The sequence below is a fragment of the Jaculus jaculus genome, chromosome 8, assembly GCF_020740685.1.
Source record: "Jaculus jaculus isolate mJacJac1 chromosome 8, mJacJac1.mat.Y.cur, whole genome shotgun sequence".
In the NCBI taxonomy this organism is placed as follows: domain Eukaryota; kingdom Metazoa; phylum Chordata; class Mammalia; order Rodentia; family Dipodidae; genus Jaculus; species Jaculus jaculus.
Window position 1 is genome coordinate 41,318,960 of NC_059109.1, and position 22,678 is coordinate 41,341,637.

The following is a 22,678-nucleotide window of genomic DNA, read 5'->3' on the forward strand; positions in this document are numbered from 1 at the left end:
CCCCTTCCTGACCTCTCTGGAACCTCCGGCTCCAGCTTCTGGTGAGTTTCTCCTGGGCTCAGCCTCCTAGCCTTTACTTTCCATGTCAGCTCTTTCTCCACATGACAAGAGCTCTTTGTACTTTCTCTTCTGTCCTCTCTATGGTTTTTCCAGGTCCACCACATGGACACTCAAGCCACATGAGTGTGTTCATTCTCCTTTCCTTGGTTCTGTACTTACCATAATAAATATAATAATTTAATAATTATTCTTCTCAGTCTTCTTTTATTCAACTCGTTGATTAAAATAAGACACAAGCCAGGCGTGGTGGCGCACGCCTTTAACCCCAACACTCGGGAGGCAGAGGTAAGAAGATCACCATGAGTTTGAGGCCACCCTGAGACTCCATAGTGAGCTCCAGGTCAGCCTGGGCTAGAGTGAGACCCTGCCTCAAAAAAACCAAAATAATAATAATAATAATAAAATTAGACACAAACCTAGGATTTAGGGTTCAAGGACTTTTTTGAACCTCCAGCACCTCATTACACTGACATGAGGTTTGGATGTAAATAGAGGGCCATAAGCAGTGCTGGTCATGGTGTTGTCTGGGCCCATCCTCATCTTGACGACATTGTGTCCTGCATAGAGGTCTGACAAGTAGGCAGAACTGTGTGAAATCTTGTAGACAAGTTTCCCCCTCTGGATGGCACAAGCGTTCCAGCCTTTTCCTTCAGAGTGAGATTCCAGGGCAAGTCTTAATTTCTTAGGGCACATTGTTTCAAATAGTCTGATAGCTAAAAGGTAGGGTAAAAGTATCTCTTTAGGATATCTATTTGTGCCAGGATTGTACACTGTGAAATGAAATGAAGCAGGTGGTAACTGGTTTGGACTAACCTCATGAGCAAACCAGGTTAAAAGTCAAAATCAAGGGGCTGGAGAGATGGCTTAGCGGTTAGCATTTGCCTGCAAAGCAATTCAGTTCAATTCTCCAGGCCCCATGTGAGCCAGATGCATAAGGGGGCACATGCATCGGGAGTTCGTTTGCAGTGGTTGGAGGCCCTGACGAGCCCATTCACTCTCTCCCTCTTCACCTTTCTCTCTCTCAAATAAAGAAAAATAAATAAAATAAAGGCCATTTACAACAAACCCATAGCCAAAAAAAAAAAAAAGTCAAAATCAAGCCAAGTGCGGTGACACACATCTTTAATCCCAGAGGCCACCTTGAGACTACATAGTGAATTCCAGGTCAGCCTGAGCTAGAGCAAAATCCTATCTTAAAAAGCAAACAAACAAACAAAAATTTTCAAGATCCCAGCACTCAGGAGGCAGAGGTAGGAGGATCATCGTGAGTTCGATGCCAGCCTGAGACTACATAGTGAATTCCAGGTCAGCCTGAGCTAGAGTGAGACCCTACCTTGAAAAACAAAAACAAAAAATCCATCAACCAAAGTAAAGTTACTGCTACCAGGCTAAACTAAGCCATTTATCTGATCTGATAAGTCAAGAGTACAGTATTAATGGCCACATTTCCAAAACAGGCCAATTTCAAGTGGCATAAGGAAGTTCCTTTTGCTTGAACTTTACACAGAAGAAGTTATCTACACTTGATCTTAGACAAAAGGCCACTGAGATGGATTATATAAACTAACCAGATACAGGCCAGGTATACTAGCAATGCCTTGAATGCCAGCACTTGGGAGGCAAAAGTAGACCATCTTGGGACTATCTGAGTTCTAGGTCAGCCAGGGCTAGAGTGAGACACCACGCCCCCATCTGTCAAAAAAAAAAAAAAAAGATAAAGTAATCTGATACAAAGCAGTTCCTTTCCTATTATTCTGTTTCTGACTAACTGCACACAAAATGGGGATTGCCTTGCTCTTAAGTCCTATCACTTTTAGTTATGTTTATTTCTTGTCTTCCATTTAAACGTAAAGCCCATGTTAGGACCACAGAGATGGATTGGAGGGAGGGATGAGCTGTCTCTTCACTCCTCGTCTCAATGTGAATAATGTTCCTTTTTCCACTTTTCACTGTTATTTTTGTATTTAATTGGCCTATTGAAGATGAGTGGCCAAGCTTCGATTACTGATGAAGAAGGACCAGGGACAAAGAGGCCGTCAGCCAGAGCCAGAGGCCTAAAGAGAACATGGGTGTTATAACCGGGTTCTTGGAGTGCAGAAAGAGTCCTTAAACTCCTAACGCTGAGCTCATGTCTGTTTTTATCAAAGAATTGGAACAAAACAAGACTGAGAAGGATAATTACTAAATAATTACAACTTGATTTAGGACTATCAAGGATACAAGGGAAAGAGAGAGTTCATGAACCAAGGAAAGAAAAGCGGATACTCCCGCTTGGTCTGAGAGCATGGGTCAGGGGTCTCCCCTTGTCGGCCTGAGCTAGAGTGAGACCCTACCTCGAAAAACCAATAATAATAATAATGATAATAATAAATCAATAAAAGCCCCTGCTGAACACCTCCCTCACACAACAAACCATAGGCCCCCTTGTAAAATAATGAGAGCAAAATAATAAAATAATAAGAGCAGGCCAAATGTGCCAACTGGTACAATAGTGGCATGTAAGTTAGGAGGGAAACAAAAGCTCTCTAAGTGGATTGGAAGCCTGCTCCGTGGGAGGGAATGCATGCCTCGTTCTGAAAACCTAGTTAAAAGCCTATGGCAGAGCCGGGCGTGGTGGCGCACGCCTTTAATTCCAGCACTCGGGAGGCAGAGGTAGGAGGATTGCCATGAGTTCAAGGCCACCCTGAGACTCCATAGTGAATTCCAGGTCAGTCTGGGCCAGAGTGAGACCCTACTTCGAAAAATCCAAAAAAAAAAAAAAAAAAGCCTATGGCAGGGGAGGTCATCAGCGCTAGAAGAGTAACGTCTACTGGTGTCTGGCTAAATGCATGTATTACATTCACAAAACTGCCCAGCAAGCACTTCTCTTAATGCTCACACCCATATATTAATGCTACTCTCACTTTTGGTTAGAGAAGCTTCTCTTTTCAGGTGGCAGTGACCACTTGGATGATGACTCAGAAGGCACCATAGTGCTGAGAAGAAGTGACAGAGGAGTGTTCAGCACTGAAACATCTCGATCACACCTTCCAAGGCTCAGGGTCCATTGCAGAAGTGGTGGCAGAAAGAATGTAAGAGCCAAAGGAAGGGTAGGACTGCTTACAATGCGCTCTTCCAGACACAAAGTGGCCTGGTTATCCACGACCTCGCTGTACCTGGCACTACCTACCACCATAATAGAAGGACAAGATGATGACAATAAAGTCAAAAAGAAGCCGAGCGTGGTGGCACACACCTTTAATCTCAGCACTCGGGAGGCAGAGGGAGGAGGATCACCACGAGGTCAAGGCCACCCTGAGACTACATAGTGAATTCCAGGTCAGCCTGAGCTAGAGTGAGACCCTACCTCAAAAAACAAACAAACAAAAATTAAAGAGAGACTAATCAAGAGAGGGAGGGGATATAATGGAGGGTAGATTTGTGAGGAGGAATGTGGGGAACGGGAGGGAGTTATCATGGTTTATTGTCTGTAATTATGGAAGCTATCAATAAAAGTTGTTTTATTTTTAATTTAAAAAAAGAAAAATCCCCTGCTGAGTTCACGACAGCCCAGCCTCCCACAGCTTACTACTCAGGCCTCACGGTTGCCCTTGAGTGACCTGAAGCTTCTGCTTTTGCAACTTTCCTCTTCATGAGTGGTGCAGACCCCATTTGGGGGCTTTTGAGTAAACTCAGCCCCCAGTCTTTTAGCCCTCTCTGGGGCCCCTACTCACTTTTTAAAAAATTTTTATTTATTTATTTGAGAACAACAGACAGAGAAAGAAAAAGGCAGAGAGAGAGAGAGAGAGAGAGAGAGAGAGAGAGAGAGAAAGAGAGAGAGAGAGAGAGAGAGAGAGAGAGAGAATGGGCACACCAGGGCCTCCAGCCACTGCAAAGGAACTCCAGAAGCGTGCGCCCCCTTGTGCATCTGGCTAACATGGGTCCTGGGGAATCGAGCCTCGAACTGGGGTCCTTGGGCTTCATAGGCAAGGGCTTAACAGCTAAGCCATCTCTCCAGCCCTCACTTTTCTTTTTTCTTTCTTTTTATTTATTTGAGAGCGACAGACACAGAGAGAAAGACAGATAGAGGGAGAGAGAGAGAATGGGCGCACCAGGGCTTCCAGCCTCTGCAAACGAACTCCAGACACGTGCGCCCCCTTGTGCATCTGGCTAACGTGGGACCTGGGAAACCGAGCCTTGAACCGGGGTCCTTAGGCTTCACAGGCAAGCGCTTAACGGCTAAGCCATCTCTCCAGCCCTCTTCTTTCATTCTTTAGGAGAGGCTTGCTAAGGGTTTATTAATCTTGTTGATCCATTCAAAGAACCAACTCTTTGTTTCATTGATTCTTTGGATTGTTCTTCTGGTTTCTATTTTATTAACTTCTGCCCTGGTTTTTATTATTTCTTCCCATCTACTGATTTTTGATTTTCCTTGTTTTTCTTTTTACAAGGCCTTACAGTGACGCATTAACTTGTTGACTTGTGACCTTTCTAATTTCTCAATATAGGCACTTAAAGTTATAAATGTCCCTCATAGAACTGCCTTTATTGTGTCCCAACAGTTTTGGTATGTTGTGTTGTTATCATTTTCTTCTATGAATTTTTAAATTTTTTTTGTTTATTTTTATTTATTTGAGAGCAACAGAGAGAGAGAGAGAAAGAGGCAGACAGAGAATGGGTGTGCCAGGACCTCCAGCCAGTACAAATGAACTCCAAATGCATGATGAGAATGGAGTGTTGAAGTCACCCACTACAACTGTGTTTGGTGGTATCTGTGATCTTAATTCTAATAGTGTTTGTTTGATGAATTGGGAGCCCCTGTGCTAGGTACATATATGTTTAGGATTGTAATGTCCTCCTGCTAGAGTGTTCCTTTAATCAGTATAAAATGATCTTCCTTATCTGCCCTTACTAATGTTGGTTTGAAGTATACCTCAGATATTAGGATAGCAACACCTGCTTGTTTCTAGGCCTATTTGCTTGAAACACTGTTTTCCAACCTTTTACCCTAAGACAGGGTCCATCTTTTATGGAAAGATAAGTTTCTTCAAGGCAACAAATGGAAGGATCCTGCTTTCTATTTATTTATTTCTTTAAGAGAGAGAGAAAAAGGAGGCAGACAGAGAGTAAGTGAGAATGGGTGTCCCAGGGGCTCAAGCCCCTGCAAATGAACTCCAGATGCATGCACGCCCTTGTGCATCTGGCTTATGTGGATCCTGTGGAATTGAACCAGGGTCCTTAGGTTTTGCAGGCAAACACCTTAACTGCTAAGCCATTTCCCCAGCCCAGGATCCTGCTTTATTTTTAAAGCTTTTGTTTATTTTTTGTTTATTTGTATTTATTTATTTATTTGAGAGCAACAAACAGAGAAAGAGGCAGATAAAATGGGTGCACCACAGCCTCCAGCCACTGCATACAAACTCCAGATGCATGCGCCCCCTTGTGCATCTGGCTTACATGGGTCCTGGGGAAACAAGCCTCAAACTGGGGTCCTTAGGCTTCACAGGCAAGCGCTTAACTACCAAGCCATCTCTCCAGCCCAGATCCTGCTTTTTATCCCAGTCTGCAAACCTGTGTTTGGTTGGGGTGTTGAGGCTGTTATTGAAAGGTGTATATTTATTCTTGCCATTCTTCTTTTTTTGTAGTTCTTCCAGTTTTACCTTAACTCTTGCATTAACTAGTATTTGAGGATGGCTGATTTTTTCCAGGTTCATTATGTGTTTGCTTTTCTTTCTCTTCAACATGGAGGATATTTTCAAATATTTTCTGTAGAGCTGGTCTAGTGCTTATGTATTCCTTTAGCCTGCTTTTGTTGTAGAATGTCCTTATTTCTCTGTGTATTTGGATAGATAGCCTTGCAAGATAAAGTAATCTTGATTGACAGTTGTTATCTTTCAGAATTTGGAATACAACATTCCAAGCCCTTCTGGATTCTAAAGTTTGTGTTGAGTAATCTGATGTTATCTTGATGGGCTTGCCTTTGTATGTGACTTGATTTTTTTTTTTTTTTTTTTTTTTTTTTTTTAGTTTTTCGAGGTAGGGTCTCACTGTAGCCCAGGCTGACCTGAAGTTCACTTTGTAGTCTCAGGGTGGCCTTGAACTCACAGCGATCCTCCTACTTCTGCCTCCCAAGTTCTAGGATTAAAGGTGTGCACCACCACGCCTGGCTTTGATTTTTATAACTGCTTTTAATATATTTTCTTTGGTTTGTGTGTTTTGTAGTTTAATTATATGATCGTGAGAGGTTCTTTCCTGATTTTGTCTCTTTGGGGTTCTATAGGCTTCCTGCATTTGTATTGGCATCACCCTAGGGTAAGTTATCTTCTATGATTTTGTTGAAAATACCTGTTATGCCTTTGGAGTAACAGGTGCCCTGAATTCTTATGCTTTGATCTCTTCATAGTGTCCTGAATGTCTTCAATCCCATTCATGCTCTCCTATTAGTTTGTCTCTCTCTTTGTTGGACTGTATTAAATCTGCCCCCTGTATTAAATCTAGTTTAGGTATTCTGTCCTCTCTTTGATCCATTCTACTTGTGATACTTTCTACAGAGCTCTCTATTTGACTTAATCTATTTTTCATTTCTAGTATTTCTGATTGGTATTTTTTCATTATTTCTATTTCCTTACTCGTGTGTTGTGTATTGATCTCATTTCATTAAGCTGGTTTTCTGTGTTTTCCTGAGATTCCTTCAGGAGTTTATTTTCTTCTTTGATTCCTTCTTTGATTTCTTTGAGTATAGATATAATCATTTCATTTTTTAAAAATCTTTGTTAAGCATTTCATCTAAAGCAGTCTCACTGGAGTTCATTTTTAATGGATTTATAATTTTTGGTGAGATTCTATTTTCTTGATTTTTGTCTTTCTTGTATTATGATATACAGATTTTTGCATCTTGAGTGAATTTGATGCATGGGTTTTCTAATTATCTGCAGTGTTCTTAGCCATGAAAATCCAAGTTTATATATCTTCAGGGTAGGACTATAAGGTGCCAGGTATAGCTCTTATACTCCAAGAGAAACAACAGAAGTGACCCTAGGTGTTGAGTTTGCCTGCTGTATTGTATTATAGTAGACTAGGTGGAGCAACTTACTGGTAAATTCCAAAATTCGGGCTGGAGAGATGGCTTAGCGGTTAAGCGCTTGCTTGTGAAGCCTGAGGACCCCAGTTCTAGGCTCGATTCCCCAGGACCCACGTTAGCCAGATGCACAAGGGGGCACAAGCATCTGGAATTCTGTAGTGGCTGGAGGCCCTGATGCGCCCATTCTCTCTCTCTCTCTCTCTCTCTCTCTCTCTCTCTCTCTCTGCCTCTTTCTCTCTGTGTCTGTCTCTCCCAAATAAATAAATAAAAATAAAATAAAATAAATTTCAAAATTCAACTGAGCAATATACATATTCGATCAAAACCAGCACAGAGTATTTATACAAGTGTGGAGATTAAAATAAACAGATAATCTAATAAAGCCAAAGTCCCTAAGGGAGTGTGTTGATCCATACCCTTAATCTTGTCTAGTAGGAGGTTGAAATTTCTAGTCTGAAATGGGTTCCAAGTCAGCCTGGGGCCAGTCAGTCCCTGTGCCCAATAATGACAAAAGAAAAAGACAAAGGCCCTAAAAATCAGGAGACATCAAAGGCAACCATAGTTAATGCCAAAATACAGCTTATTTGAGAATGGTAAATCCAACCAAGAATATATCATTCAAATGTAATACATAACCTTTCCTGATATGAAAAGTGAGATTAGCACTTCCAGTGAAGGCTTTGACTCAGTAGGCCTGTTACCTTTTGGGATGGTTTCCCATCTCACAAATGCCGAGTTCCCACCTTGATCCTTCTTGGTGCTGGGCAGCCGGGGGTAAATGTGTTCTCCAGGGATGAATGAGTTCTCCAGTGTTCGCAGCACTGGCGGCTGGGGGATGGGACACGGGCAGGGTGCATTGAGTTGTACCTGAGCTACTTAGCTGCTCCTACTTGTGTTCCTCAGCAGCTGCTCGGCTGGTCTCTGCTGTCTTCTCCTTCAGGTTTCTTGACTCTGTGAGGAGGCTGATGCAAGTGGAAAATCCTTCAACCTGGTTTCTCTTTCTGCTCCTGGAGCTCTGCACTGGCCAGGCAGGCTAGCTCGTGGACCAGGGCTGCTGGCACCTCAGCAGGATTCTGGCCAGTTTCCTCCTTTCTGGAAGGTCTTGGTCTCTCCTGCTTCTCTACAGTGGTTGATAATAACTTATACACCTTCATCTTGTTGTATTTCTGCTTCTTTCCCTCCCTAGGCTGCTTTGGTGTGGCTACTATGCTGCCATTTTACTCGGAAGCCTTGTTGGTTTTTTATTTTTGTTTTTCAAGGTAGGGTTTCACTCTGGCCCAGGCTGACCTGGAATTCACTATGTAGTCTCAGGGTGGCCTCGAGCTCGTGATGATCCTCCTGTCTCTTCCTCCCAAGTGTTAGGATTAAAGGTGTGTACTACCACACCTAGCCTTAACTACATTTGCCTTTTTTTTTTTTTTTTGCAGAATTGTTGCAGTTACCTTCTTGTTGCTGGGATAAATACCCAACCAGTAGCAGCTTATGGGAGGAAAGGGTTTATTTCAGGCTTACAGAGTCCAGGGGAAGCTTCATCATGGTAGAAGCTGCCTCACTTTATCATATATCCATAGCAGAGTGTGGTGGCTTGAATGTGAAAGTATGTCACCCATAGACTCGGGTGTTTTATTAAAATTGAGTTTGCAGCTTTAGCCCCTGGGAGGCAGACTCCTGCTACGGGGGCCATGTCACTGGGGGCTGGTCTGAATTCATGAAGAGAGGTTTGTGCTCTGGTGGGTTTGTGTCTGCTGGTGCTGGTATCTTGCTTGCTGCAGTTTTTCTCTCTGCTTGGACCTGTAAAAGTAAGCCAGACTTTGTCTACCATTGATGGAATTTCCCCTGGATCTATAAGCTTGAAATCAATCCCTTCCTTCCCTAAACTGTGTCTGGTTGGAAGTTCATCCCAGCAACGTGAAACTGTCTATGACACATGGTTAGAAAACCCAAAAAACATCCAGTACAAACAGGCAGAGCTAAAACTGACCCATACAGAGAGAAAACCCAGCATCAATTATGAACAGACAGAGCTAAAACTGACTCGTGACACACCTACTAGGCGTGACTGAAGATCCACTCCCAGTGGCATACTTCTAGCCTGGCTCTGCCTACTAGAGACTCAAGCAGGAAACTTAATCTTAATTAAAAAAAAAAAACCTGGGTAATATAATTCAAACCAGCACAAGAGGTAATGGAGTTTGACCAGAATGTTAGAGCTCTAGCAGAATTATTTTTAAACATTTTATTGATCTATTTTATTTATTTGAGACAGAGCAAGGGAGAGAGAGAGAGTGAGAATGGGTGCACCAGGGCCTCCTGCCACTGCAAATGAACTCCAGATGCATGCGCTACCATGTGTGTCTGGCTTATGTGGGGCCTGGAGAATTGAACCTGGATTCTTAGGCTTCACAGGCATACACCTTAACAACTAAGCCATCTCTCCAGTGCTGGGATTAAAAGTACCACCATGTCCTGCAAGACTCTCCCTCTTAAAGGTTCCATGATCTTCTCAAACAGAGTACTAAGTATGCAAACACATGGACATATTGAGAATATTTACATTCAAACCACCACATAGGACAATCTTTGGCAGAAAAGTTATTAACAATAAGCAAGCACCTCAAAAGACTCGAGACTCAGCATCCGGGGGTCCACCAGCTCTTTTTTTTTTTAAATTTTTTCATATTTATTTATTTATTTGAGAGTGACAGAGACAGAAAGAGGCAGATAGAGAGAGAGAGAGAATGGGCACACCAGGGCTTCCAGCCACTGCAAACAAACTCCAGACGCATGCACCCCCTTGTGCATCTGGCTAACGTGGGTTCTGGAGAATTGAGCTGGGGTCCTTAGGCTTCACAGGCAAGCGCTTAACCGCTAAGCCATCTCTCCAGCCCCCACCAGCTCTTTTGAAGGGAGTCTCTCAAGAAATTCCTGCACAGGACTAAGATGGTTCCATCAATAAAGTGCCTGCTACACAAGAAGCATAAGAATCTGAGTCTGGGGCTGGAGAGATGGCTCAGTGGATTAGGCTCTTGCCTGTAAAGCCTGAGGACTGGAGTTTGATTCTCCAGTACATAAAGCCAGATGCACAAGGTGGTACAAGTGTCTGGAGTTCATTTGCAGTGGCTGGAAGCCCTGGTGTGCCTATTCTCTGTCTCTCTCTCTCCCTCTTTTACTCTCTCAAACAAATAAATAAAATATTTTTTAAAAAGACTATGAGTTTGGAGGGCTGGAGAGATGGCTTAATGATTAAGGTGCTTGCCTGCAGAGCCAAAGGACCCAGGTTTGACTCGCCAGGACCTATGTAAGCCAGATGCACAAGGGGGCACATGCATCTGGAGTTCGTTTGCAGTGGCTGGAGGCCCTGGTGCACCCATTCTCTCACTACTTGCCTATTTATGATCTCTCTCAAGTAAATAAATAAAAATTTAAAAAAATTTGAAAAAGAATCTGAGTTTGGACCCCCAACGCCCACACAAAAGTCAGGCATGGTTGCACCTACCTATAATCCCAGTGGTGGGGACGCAGAGATTAGAGGATCCCTCATGCCCATTGGCCAGATAGATTAATCTAATCAGTGAACTCCAGGTTCACTGAGAAACCTTGTCTCGAAATACAAGGTGGCAAGTGATTGAGGAAGACACCTGCTGGCTCCCCGCCCCACAAGTACATGTGCACACACATGCACTTACATACATATGAGAACACACACACACATGCACATAAAAAAAAAAAAAGGAAAGTTCTGAGTCAGAGAGTCACAACTCAGAGGTAGCAACAGAGATGGAGAATGTCCAGACACAGTACTAGAAGCCAGGGCTGCCAAAATGGAAAGATGAAGCTCTCGGATTTGACCTGTGTGGCAGCCCAGAGAACATCTTTACGTAAGTAAGCAGGCTGTCACGATAGAAAAAATTCTAGCACCGTCAACAACTTAGCCAAATCCACTTACACCAAGCTTAGGACCCTGAAGTTCAAGCGAGAGAAGCTCCAAGTGGACAGGTCCATGCAAGGGAATCCTCCGCAGGGAGAACCCATCAGGCTTCCTGTGCACAGCAGCCCACAAGCAAGCCACAGAGACAGCTGTCTCAGCACCTCCTGGGCATGCTCCACCAGGGTGTCCAGGCAAGGGGGACACATGGGGGTAGCAGCTAGATATCTCACAGACTCGTTTGGAGGTTCGACCAGAAAATATCTTACCACCCACACCAGCAACATCCAAGATGATCCTGCATGAGACAGACAAGGCCACCACGGTCCTCCGGGAGCACCACCATCTGAGACAGGCTGAGACTGACAACCCAACCAGGATGGAGGAGTCTCTACAAGTAATAGGCCAGGACATAACAAAAAAAAGTATAGTTTGTATAATATAGTTATGAACACCCTGATCTTTTATGGTTATTATTTGCATGGGTATATCTTTCTCTTCTTTTCACTTTCAGTATATTTATGCCCTTGATATGAAAAGAATATCCTATAGATAGCATGTACTTGTATTATTCCAGATACAATCCCATTTGCTAATTTTTGTGGGTTTTTTATTATTTATTTGAGAGAAAGAGAAAGAAAGAGGCAGAGAGAGAGAGAGAGAGAGAATGGGTGCGTCAGAACCTTCAGCCACTGCAAATGAACTCCAGACATGTGGGCCCCCTTGTGTGCATGTGTGACATTGAGCACTTGTATCAGTGTGCATGTGGCTTACATGGGACCTGAAGATTCGATCATAAGTTCTTACCTCCCAGGTAAGTGCCTTAACCGCTAAGCCATCTCTCCAGCCCAATTTCTGTGTTTTTCTCAGAGTCCTAAATCCATCTGTAGTTAAAGAAACTGCTTAAATGGAAAAAGTAACTATTGCAATTCTTATTTATTTATTTAAGACAGGGATAGAGACCAAGGCAGACAGGGAGTGTGGGCACACAAGGGCTACCTGCTGATGCATGTGCCACTTTGTATGTTTGGCTTTACATGAGTACAAGGGAGTCAAACCCAGGCTGTCAGGCTTTGCTAGCAAGAGCCTCTTTAACTGCTGAATCAACTCTTCAGGTCCCTAATACAGTTTTTGTTTTTGTTTTTTTAAGCTTTTAAAGGGAAACAATACCCAAGAGGCAAGAAGCAAAGCCATCCAGTCACAGGCAGTTTAGTTGGACATGTCTACCTAATGCTACGTGTGCACACACAGCATTGCATTTAGGTAATTGAGATCATACAGTACTATAATAATTTCCCACACACTGAATGTTCACCAACGCAGAAACTCAAAACTATGTGAGTATTTTGTTAAAGAGGAATATACAACAATGTTGCAGTTAGGTTCACATTATTGGCAGAAGTCACCTGACCCAGAAGAGCCTGTGGGTAAAAAGGTTTGTTTTGGCTTACAGACTTCAGGGGAAGCTCCATGATGGCAGGGGAAAATGATGGCATGGGCAGAGGGTGGACATCATCTCCTGGCCAACATCAGGTAGACAACAGCAACAGGAGAGTGTGCCAAAACACATTTCCCCAGCACCCATGTAAAGTCAGGTACACAAGGAGGCACAGACGTTTGGAATTCATTCGCAGCAGTAGTAGGCCCTAGTATATCCATTCTCTCTCTCTCTCTCCATACACACACACACACACACACACATTATATATGTATGTATCTCTTTCTTTCTCTCTTACACACTGTGGTGGTTTGATTCAGGTGTCCCCCATAAACTTAGGTGTTCTGAATGCTAGGTTCCCAGCTGATGGATATTTGGGAATTAATGCCTCCTGGAGGGAGTGTATTGTTGGGGGCCGGCTTATGGGTATTAAAGCCAGTTTCCCCTTGCCAGTGTTTGGCACACCCTCTTGTTGCTGTTGTCCATCTTCTGTTGGCCAGGGGGTGATGTCCACCCTCTGCTCATGCCATCGTTTTCCCCTGCCATCATGGAGCTTCGCCTCGAGCCTGTAAGCCAAAATAAATCTCTTTTTCCCAGAAGCTGCTCTTGGTTGGGTGATTTCTACCAGCAATGCGGACCGGACTGCAACACACACACACATAATTTTTCTTAAATAAATACATGTTACAAAAGTTTAAACAGACATGTGGAAGTTGTTGGATTGGGGTGTTGGGGTACATCCTCATCTGAAACAGCAATAGTCACTGATCTCTGAGCGTCTCATCCTATTTTCCTACTTCCCACGTTACGCAGAGTCAAAAGCAAACACTCAAATTTGCTCATCTCAAGAAATGCCCCTAAAATTCCAGCTGCATACTTCCTAGGCTCTCAAGAGACCAAGGAGAATCTCCAAATATCCAAAGGGAGATGGCTTAGCGGTTAAGGCACTTGTCTGCAAAGCCAAAGGACCCAGGTTCGATTCCCCAGGACCCACGTAAGCCAGATGCACAAGGTGGCACATGCATTTGGAGTTCATTTGCAGAGGATGGAGGCCCTGGTACCCCCATTCTCTATCTGCCTCTGTCTCTCTCTGCTTCTATCTTTCTCTCTCTCAAATAAACACATAAATAGGGAGATGCAATGCTGGTTGTTTGTTTTGGAGATGGAATCTTATGTAGTCCAGGCTGACCTCAAATGGGCTATATAGCCAAGGATGACCTAGAATGATCCTCCTACCTCTACCCCCAGGTGCTGGGTTTACAGGCTTATACCACTCAGGGCCTACTGCATGCTAGGCAAACACTCTACCAACTGAACAATATTGCCAGCTCCTCTTTTTTTTTTTTAATATTTTATTTTTTTTTATTTATTTGACAGAGAAAGATGGACAGAGAGAGAGAATGGTCACACCAGGGCCTTCAGCCACTGCAAATGAACTCCAGACACATGTGCCCCTTGTGCATCTGGCTAACATTGGTCCTGGGGAATCAAACCCGGGTCCTTTGGCTTTGCAGGCAAATACCTTAACCACTAATCCATCCCTCCAGTTTTTTGTTCTAATATTCTTATTTATTTGCATGTACAGAGATATAGAAGAGAGACAGAGAGAATAGGCATGCCAGGGTCTCCATCCACTGCAAATGGACTCCAGATGCATGTGCCACTTTGTGCTTCTGGACTTATGTGGGTACTGGGGAATGGAACTCCAGTTGTTAGGCTCTGCAGGCAGGTGCATTAACCGTTGGGCCAACTCTAGAGTCCCTACCTATTTGGTGTTTTTTTTTTTTAATTTAATTGAGAGAGAGAATGGGCACATCAGGGCCTCTAGCCACTGCAAACAAACTCCCGATGCATGCACCCCCTTATGCATCTGGCTTATGTGGGTACTGGGGAATCAAACCTGGGTCCTTAGACTTCACAGGCAAACCTACTTTAACTGCTAAGCCATCTCTCCAGCCCCTGCCTGTTGATTTTTGTTGTTGTTGATTTATGCTTGTTTTAAAGCAGGATCTCACTCTAAGGCAGGCTGACCTGGAACTCTCTGTAGTCCCAGGCTAGCCTCAAACTCGTGTCAATCCTTCTACCAGCTGCCTCCCAAGTGCTGGGATTAAAGACATGCACCACTACACACACCTCTCTATTTCTATTTAAGACAGAGTCTGGTGTAGCATAGGCTAACCTCTCCATGTAGCTGAGGATGACCTTGAACTCCTGGTCTTCCTGCCTCCACCTCACAAGTGTTGAGATTATAGGATAAGTATATGCCACCATGCCCAGCTGCAATGCTGTGTAATTGATAACAGACTTTTCATTCATTTCAAGGTGTGAAGAGTGAGTAAATTAAAAGCTGGTGTGGAAAAAGTCAAGAGTAACTAAAAATGAGAGCCTTGGGCTAGAGAGATGGCTTAGTGGTTAAGGCTCTTGCTTGCAAAGCCTAAGGACTCAGGTTTGATTCTCCAGGTCCCACATAAGCCAGATGCACAAGGGGGTGCACGCGTCTGGAGTTTGTTTACAGTGGCTAGAGGCCCTGGCACACCCATTCTCTCTCTTTCTCCCCCACCCCCACCCCTCTGTCTCAAAAACAAATTTTTAAAAATGGGAGCCTTGTGCTAAGCCCTGTACCATACAAGTAAATATACAAGTTGTTTTTTTTTTTTGTTTTTTTGGGTTTTTTTGAGATAGGGTTCAGGCTAACCTGGGATATCAGGACATCAGGGTGGCCTTGAACTCACAGCAATCCTCCTACCTCTGCCTCCAGAGTGCTGGGATTAAAGGCATGCTCCACCACGCCAGGCCTTAGAGTAGTTTTTATTTAATTCTGGGGTGTTAAGAGTTAAATCAGGGCTGGAGAGATGGCTTAGTGGTTAAGCACTTGCCTGTGAAGCCTAAGAATCCCAGTTCAAGGCTTGATTCCCCAGGACTCAAGTAAGCCAGATGCACAAGTTGGCACAGGCATCTGGAGTTTGTTTGCAGTGGCTGGAGGTCCTGATGCGCCCATTCTCTCTGTGTCTGCCTCTTTCTCTCAGTCTGTCAGCTCTCAAATAAAAATAAACATTTTTTAAATTAATTAATTTATTTATTTGAGAGCGACAGACACAGAGAGAAAGACAGATAGAGGGAGAGAGAAAGAATGGGTGCGCCAAGGCTTCCAGCCTCTGCAAATGAACTCCAGATGCGTGTGCCCCCTTGTGCCTCTGACTAACGTGGGACCTGGGGAACCAAGCCTCGAACCGGGGTCCTTAGGCTTCACAGGCAAGTGCTTAACCACTAAGCCATCTCTCCAGCCCAAAAATAAACATTTTTTTTTTTTTTTTTTTTTTTTTTTTTTTTATTTTTTATTTTTATTTTTTTTTTTTAATTTTTATTAACATTTTCCATGATTATAAAATATATCCCATGGTAATTCCCTCCCTCCCCACCCCCACACTTTCCCGTTTGAAATTCCATTCTCAATCATATTACCTCCCCATTACAATCATTGTAATTACATATATACAATATCAACCTATTAAGTATCCTCCTCCCTTCCTTTCTCCACCCTTTATGTCTCCTTTTCAACTTACTGGCCTCTGCTACTAAGTATTTTCATTCTCACACAGAAGCCCAGTCATCTGTAGCTAGGATCCCCATATGAGGGAGAACATGTGGCGCTTGGCTTTCTGGGCCTGGGTTACCTGACTTAGTATAATACTTTCCAGGTCCATCCATTTTTCTGCAAATTTCATAACTTCATTTTTCTTTACCGCTGAGTAGAACTCCATTGTATAAATGTACCACATCTTCATTATCCACTCATCTGTTGAGGGACATCTAGGCTGGTTCCATTTCCCAGCTATTATAAATTGAGCAGCAATAAACATGGTTGAGCATGTACTTCTAAGGAAATGAGATGAGTCCTTTGGATATATGCCTAGGAGTGCTATAGCTGGGTCATATGGTAGATCAATCTCTAGCTGCTTTAGGAACCTCCACACTGTTTTCCACAATGGCTGGACCAGATTGCATTCCCACCAGCAGTGCAGAAGGGTTCCTTTTTTTCCACATCCCCGCCAACATTTATGATCATTTGTTTTCATGATGGTGGCCAATCTGACAGGAGTGAGATGGAATCTCAATGTAGTTTTAATCTGCATTTCCCTGATGACTAGTGACGTAGAACATTTTTTTAGGTGCTTATATGCCATTCGTATTTCTTCCTTTGAGAACTCTCTATTTAGCTCCTTAGCCCATTTTTTGATTGGCCTGTTTGATTCCTTATTAGTTAACTTTTTGAGTTCTTTGTATATCCTAGATATTAATCCTTTATCAGATATATAGCTGGCGAAGATTTTTTCCCATTCTGTAGGTTGCCTCTTTGCTTTTTTCACTGTGTCCTTTGCGGTGCAAAATCTTTGTAATTTCATTAGGTCCCAGTGGTTAATCTGTGGTTTTATTGCCTGAGCAATTGGGGTTGTATTTAGAAAGTCTTTGCCAAGACCAATATGTTGGAGGGTTTCCCCTACTTTTTCCTCTAGCAGTTTCAAAGTTTCCGGTCTGATGTTAAGGTCTTTAATCCATTTGGACTTAATTCTTGTGCATGGCGAGAGAGAAGAATCTATTTTCATCCTTCTGCAGATATTTATCCAGTTTTCAAAACACCATTTGTTGAAGAGGCTGTCTCTTCTCCAATGAGTATTTTTGGCATTTTTATCGAATATCAGGTGGCTATAGCTACTTGGGCTTACATCTGGGTCCTCTATTCTGTTCCACTGATCCACATGTCTGTTTTTGTGCCAGTACCATGCTGTTTTTGTTACTATGGCTCTGTAGTATAGGTTAAAATCAGGTATGGTGATACCACCAGCCTCTTTTTTGTTGCTCAGTATTATTTTAGATATTCGAGGTTTTTTATGATTCCAAATGAATTTTTGGATTGTTTTTTCTATTTCCATGAAGAAAGCCTTTGGAATTTTGATAGGGATTGCATTAAATGTGTAGATTGCTTTAGGTAAGATTGCCATTTTCACGATATTGATTCTCCCAAGCCAGGAACAAGGGATGTTTCTCCACTTTCTAGTGTCTTCTGCAATTTCTCGCTTGAGTGTCTTAAAGTTCTCATTGTATAGATTCTTTACTTCCTTAGTTAGGTTTATTCCAAGGTATTTTATTTTTTTTGATGCAATTGTGAATGGGAGTGATTCTCTGATTTCATCCTCTGTGTGTTTGTTGTTAGCATATATGAAGGCTACTGATTTCTGTGTATTTATTTTGTATCCTGCTACATTGCTGTAGGTTTTGATTAGCTCTAACAGCTTGCTAGTAGAGTCTTTAGGGTCCTTTATGTATAGAATCATGTCATCTGCAAATAGTGATAACTTGATTTCTTCCTTTCCAATTTGTATCCCATTTATGTGTGTCTCTTGCCTTATTGCTATGGCTAAGACTTCCAAAACTATATTAAATAGAAGTGGAGACAGTGGACACCCTTGTCTTGTTCCTGATTTTAGTGGAAAAGCTTCCAGTTTTTCCCCATTTAGTAATATGTTGGCTGTAGGCTTGTCATAAATAGCCTTTATTATATTGAGATATGTTCCTTCTATTCCCAGTCTCTGTAGGACTTTTATCATGAAGGGATGTTGGATTTTGTCAAATGCTTTCTCTGCATCTAATGAGATGATCATGTGATTTTTGTCCTTCAACCCATTTATGTAATGTATTACATTTATAGATTTGCGTATGTTGAACCATCCCTGCATCTCTGGGATAAAGCCTACTTGGTCAGGGTGAATGATCTTTTTGATATACTCTTGTATTCTGTTTGCCAATATTTTGTTGAGAATTTTTGCATCTATGTTCATGAGGGAGATTGGTCTGTAATTTTCTTTTTTTGTTCTATCTTTGCCTGGTTTTGGTATCAGGGTGATGCTGGCCTCATAGAAGGAGTTTGGTAGGATTCCTTCTTTTTCTATTTCCTGGAAAAGCTTAAGAAGCAATGGTGTTAGCTCTTCCTTAAAAGTCTGGTAAAATTCAGCAGTGAATCCATCCGGGCCTGGGCTTTTTTTAGTTGGGAGATTATTGATAACTGCTCGGATCTCCATGTTTGTTATAGGTCTATTTAAGTGATTAATCTCATTTTGATTTAATTTAGGTAGGTCATATAGATCAAGGAAATCATCCATTTCTTTCAGATTTTCATACTTTGTGGAGTATATGCTTTTATAGTATGTCCCTATAATTTTTTGAATTTCTCTGGAATCTGTTGTGATGTTACCTTGTTCATCTCTGATTTTATTAATTTGTGTCTCTTCTCTCTTTCTTTTGGTCAGATTTGCTAAGGGTTTATCAATCTTGTTTATCCTTTCAAAGAACCAACTCTTTGTTTCATTAATTCTTTGGATTGTTCTTTTTGTTTCTATTTCATTAATTTCTGCCCTAATCTTTATTATTTCTTCCCGTCTACTACTTTTTGGTTTGCCTTGTTCTTCTTTTTCCAAGGCTTTAAGGCGAAGCATTAGGTCGTTTACTTGCGACCTTTCTAATTTCTTAATATAGGCACTTAAGGCTATAAATTTACCTCTTAGAACTGCCTTCATTGTGTCCCAGAGATTTTGGTATGTTGTGTTCTCATTATCATTTGACTCTATAAATTTTTTGATTTCCTTTTTGATTTCTTCATTGACCCACTCATCATTTAGTAGTGTATTGTTTAGCTTCCATGATTTTGTGTATGCTCTATAGCCTTTCTTGCTACTGATTTGTAGTTTAATTCCATTGTGGTCAGATAGAATGCAAGGAATTATTTCAATTTTCCTGAATTTGTTAAGATTTGCTTTGTGTCCTAATATATGGTCTATTTTAGAGAATGTTCCATGTGCTGCTGAAAAGAATGTATATTCTGCAGCCTTTGGATGAAATGTCCTGTATATATCTGTTAGGTCCATATCTTCTATGACCTCATTTAGTCCAGATGCCTCTCTGTTTATTCTTTCCCTGGATGACCTGTCAATTGATGAGAGTGGGGTGTTAAAGTCACCCACCACCACCGTGTTTGGTGTTATCTGTGACCTTAGTTCTAATAGTGTTTGTTTGACGAATTTGGGAGCCCCCATGTTAGGTGCATATATGTTTAGGATTGTAATGTCCTCCTGTTGGAGTGTGCCCTTAATCAATATAAAGTGACCTTCCTTATCTTTTTTGACTAACTTCGGACTAAAGTCCACCCTGTCTGATATTAGGATAGCAACCCCTGCTTGTTTTCTAGGCCCATTTGCTTGAAACACCGTCTTCCAACCTTTCACCCTAAGATAATGTCTATCCTTTGTAGAAAGGTGAGTTTCTTGAAGACAACAAATTGTAGGATCCTGCTTTTTAACCCAGTCTGCAAATCTATGTCTTTTCGTTGGGGCATTGAGACCGTTGATATTAAGAGATATTATTGAAAGGTGTGTATTTATGTTTGCCATTTGTGTGTGTGTGTGTGTGTTACTTGTTCTACCTGTGCTCTCTTCTGTTAACTGGTATTTGAGTATGGCTGGTTTTTTCTAGGTTCCTTATATGTGTGCTTTTCCTTTTGTTCAGCATGGAGGATTCTATCAAGTATTTTCTGTAGAGCTGGTTTTGTCTTCAGATATTCCTTTAACCTGCTTTTGTCATGGAATGTCTTTATTTCTCCATCTATTTGGATGGATAACTTTGCAGGATAAAGTAACCTTGGTTGACAGTTGTTATCTTTCAGAACTTGGAATATATCACTCCAGGCCCTTCTGGCTTTAAAAGTTTGTGTTGAATAATCTGCTGTAATCCTGATGGGCTTGCTTTTGTAGGTAACTTGATTTTTCTCTCTAACTGCTTTCAATATTTTTTCTTTGGTTTGTGTGTTTGGAAGTTTGAGTATAATGTGGCGAGGAGAGTTTCTTTCTGGGTTTTGTCTGGCTGGGGTTCTAAAGGCTTCCTGTATCTGTATTGGCACCTCTTTCCCAATTTGGGGAAAATTTTCCTCTATGATTTTGTTGAAGATGCCTACTATGCCTCTGGAGTGGAATTCTTCTCCTTCTACTATGCCCTGAATTCTTATATTGGATCTTTTCATAGTGTCCCGAATATCTTGAAATTCCCACTCGTACTTTTCTATAAGTTTGTCTTTCTCTTTGTTGGACTGCATTAGGTCTGCCACCTGATCTTCTAGCTTAGATATTCTGTCCTCTCCCTCATCCATCCTACTGGTGAGATTTTCTACAGAGTTTTTTATTTCATTAACTGTGTTCTTCATTGCTAATAATTCTGACTGGTTTTTCTTTATTATTTCTATCTCTCTATTTATGTCTTGTATTGCCTTCTTTATTTCATTAAATTGGTGTCCTGCCTCTTCTTTGATTCCTTTGATTTCCTCTTTGATTTCCTCTTTGATTTCTTCTTTGGTTGTTTTCATGTGTTCTTTGACCTCTTTGAACATATTTATAATTATTCTTTTGAACTCTTTCTCAGGCATTTCCTCTAACTCTTTCTCACTGGAGGACATTTCTGATGCATTAATACTTTTAGGTGGATTTATATCGTCTTGCTTTTTAGTGTTTCTTGTGTTATAATGTATATATTTTTGCATCTTGGATTAAGTTAATGCTTGGATTTTCTAGCTAGCTGTGTATTCTTAGCTGTATCAATTGATTTGGTGTAAAATATTTTCAGGGTAGGACCTTAAGGTATTAGGTGTGGCTCTTAAGACTCTCAGAGTATCTACAAAGATGTTCTTAGGGGTTGAGTTTCCCTGCTATAGGAGTATTCAAGCAGGCTGAGTGGAATAATATACTGGTAGATTCTAAAATTTAGCTAAACACTGTACCCATTCCATCAACAACAGCCCCGAGTATGTATGCAAGAGTAGTTATTATAATGACCAGATCCTCTATCAACAAAGAGGTTTAGATTTCTGGTCTGTTGAGGTATCCAAGTCAGCTTGTGAGCAGGTGAGACCCTTCCCTGGTGCAATCCCAGTTACCTTGGGTGATTGTGGTCTCAGTCAAGTTGCTGCCTGGGTCGTCGGGCTGCTGTTCTGATTTCTGGAGCTGGGCACTTGCTTTTCCTACGGGGCAAACTGAGCCGCTGCCGCCTCTGCAGCTGTTGTAGGTGCCTCCGCCGGAGCCCCCACCACTGCTGAAGCTGCCGTTGTCGTGTCCACCGCTGCTGCTCACCCCGAAGCCGCTGCTGTCCTGGGTCCGCTGCTGCTGGGGCCACTGGTACCGGTGCTGGAGCCGCTGAAGTTGCTGCCAAATTCTGCTCCTGCTTGGGTCCCGCCGTCAGCCCAAGTTGGCGTGGCCGGGTCCCGGGCCGCTGCTGTGTTCGCTGGAGCTGGGTTCAGGCGGCAGGGGAGGGGAGGGAGCCGCGGCTGTTCTGGTTGTATCGTGTGCTTTTACCTCGCGGTCTGCTCCTCCCTCCGTTGCTCGCTGCCGCTCTCCCCTCACGTTTCCCGAGTTGCGGAGAGCGCGGTGTGAGGGGAAAATCCCGCACCTGGCTTGTCCTGCGGCTCGAGTCGAGAGTCCGGCGGTTTTCTGACGCTCCGCGGTTGCGGCGGGTAGCTGAACCGCCCCGGGCCGCTGTTCCCGCCTGTGCAGGCTCTGGATGCTCTATAACTCTTCCACTTCTCCGCTGCCGCCTCAACTTCCTATACACCTCACTTTTTAGTAAAAGTGTGTATTTTGCTGAGTTTATTTTGGTCTTTCCCCCCCCAGGCTGTTTTGGCGTGGTACCTACGCCGCCATCTTAACCGGAAGTCTCCAAAAATAAACATTTTTTAAGAAAAGATAAAAGACTTAAACCAAAGACATAGATACCAAATGCATACCTACACTGACCCATACTTCCTTGTCCAAGTGAACAAGCTCCTTTATTCCTTGTGATAGCCTTGAAGTTTCCATTTTACAGACGATAAAAAAGATTCCAGAAATTTGCCCAAAGCCCCACAGGTAGATAATAGGACTGAAAGCCTTGCTACTGGACACAAGATTCAAGGCTACTGACCCATCACAGAGGGTGAGAATGGTGCAAAGGGGAAAAGAGAACAGAGGCCAAATTCTGCCATCCCTCCTTTCCCCTTTGTCAATGCTAGGCAGTTCTCACCTCAAAGGAAATAAGAAAGAGTATTCTGAGGCCCAGGAGCACAGATTTGGGTTGCCCACTAACTGACATATTTTACTGTAGTTGCAGAGTATTTATCTAGTTG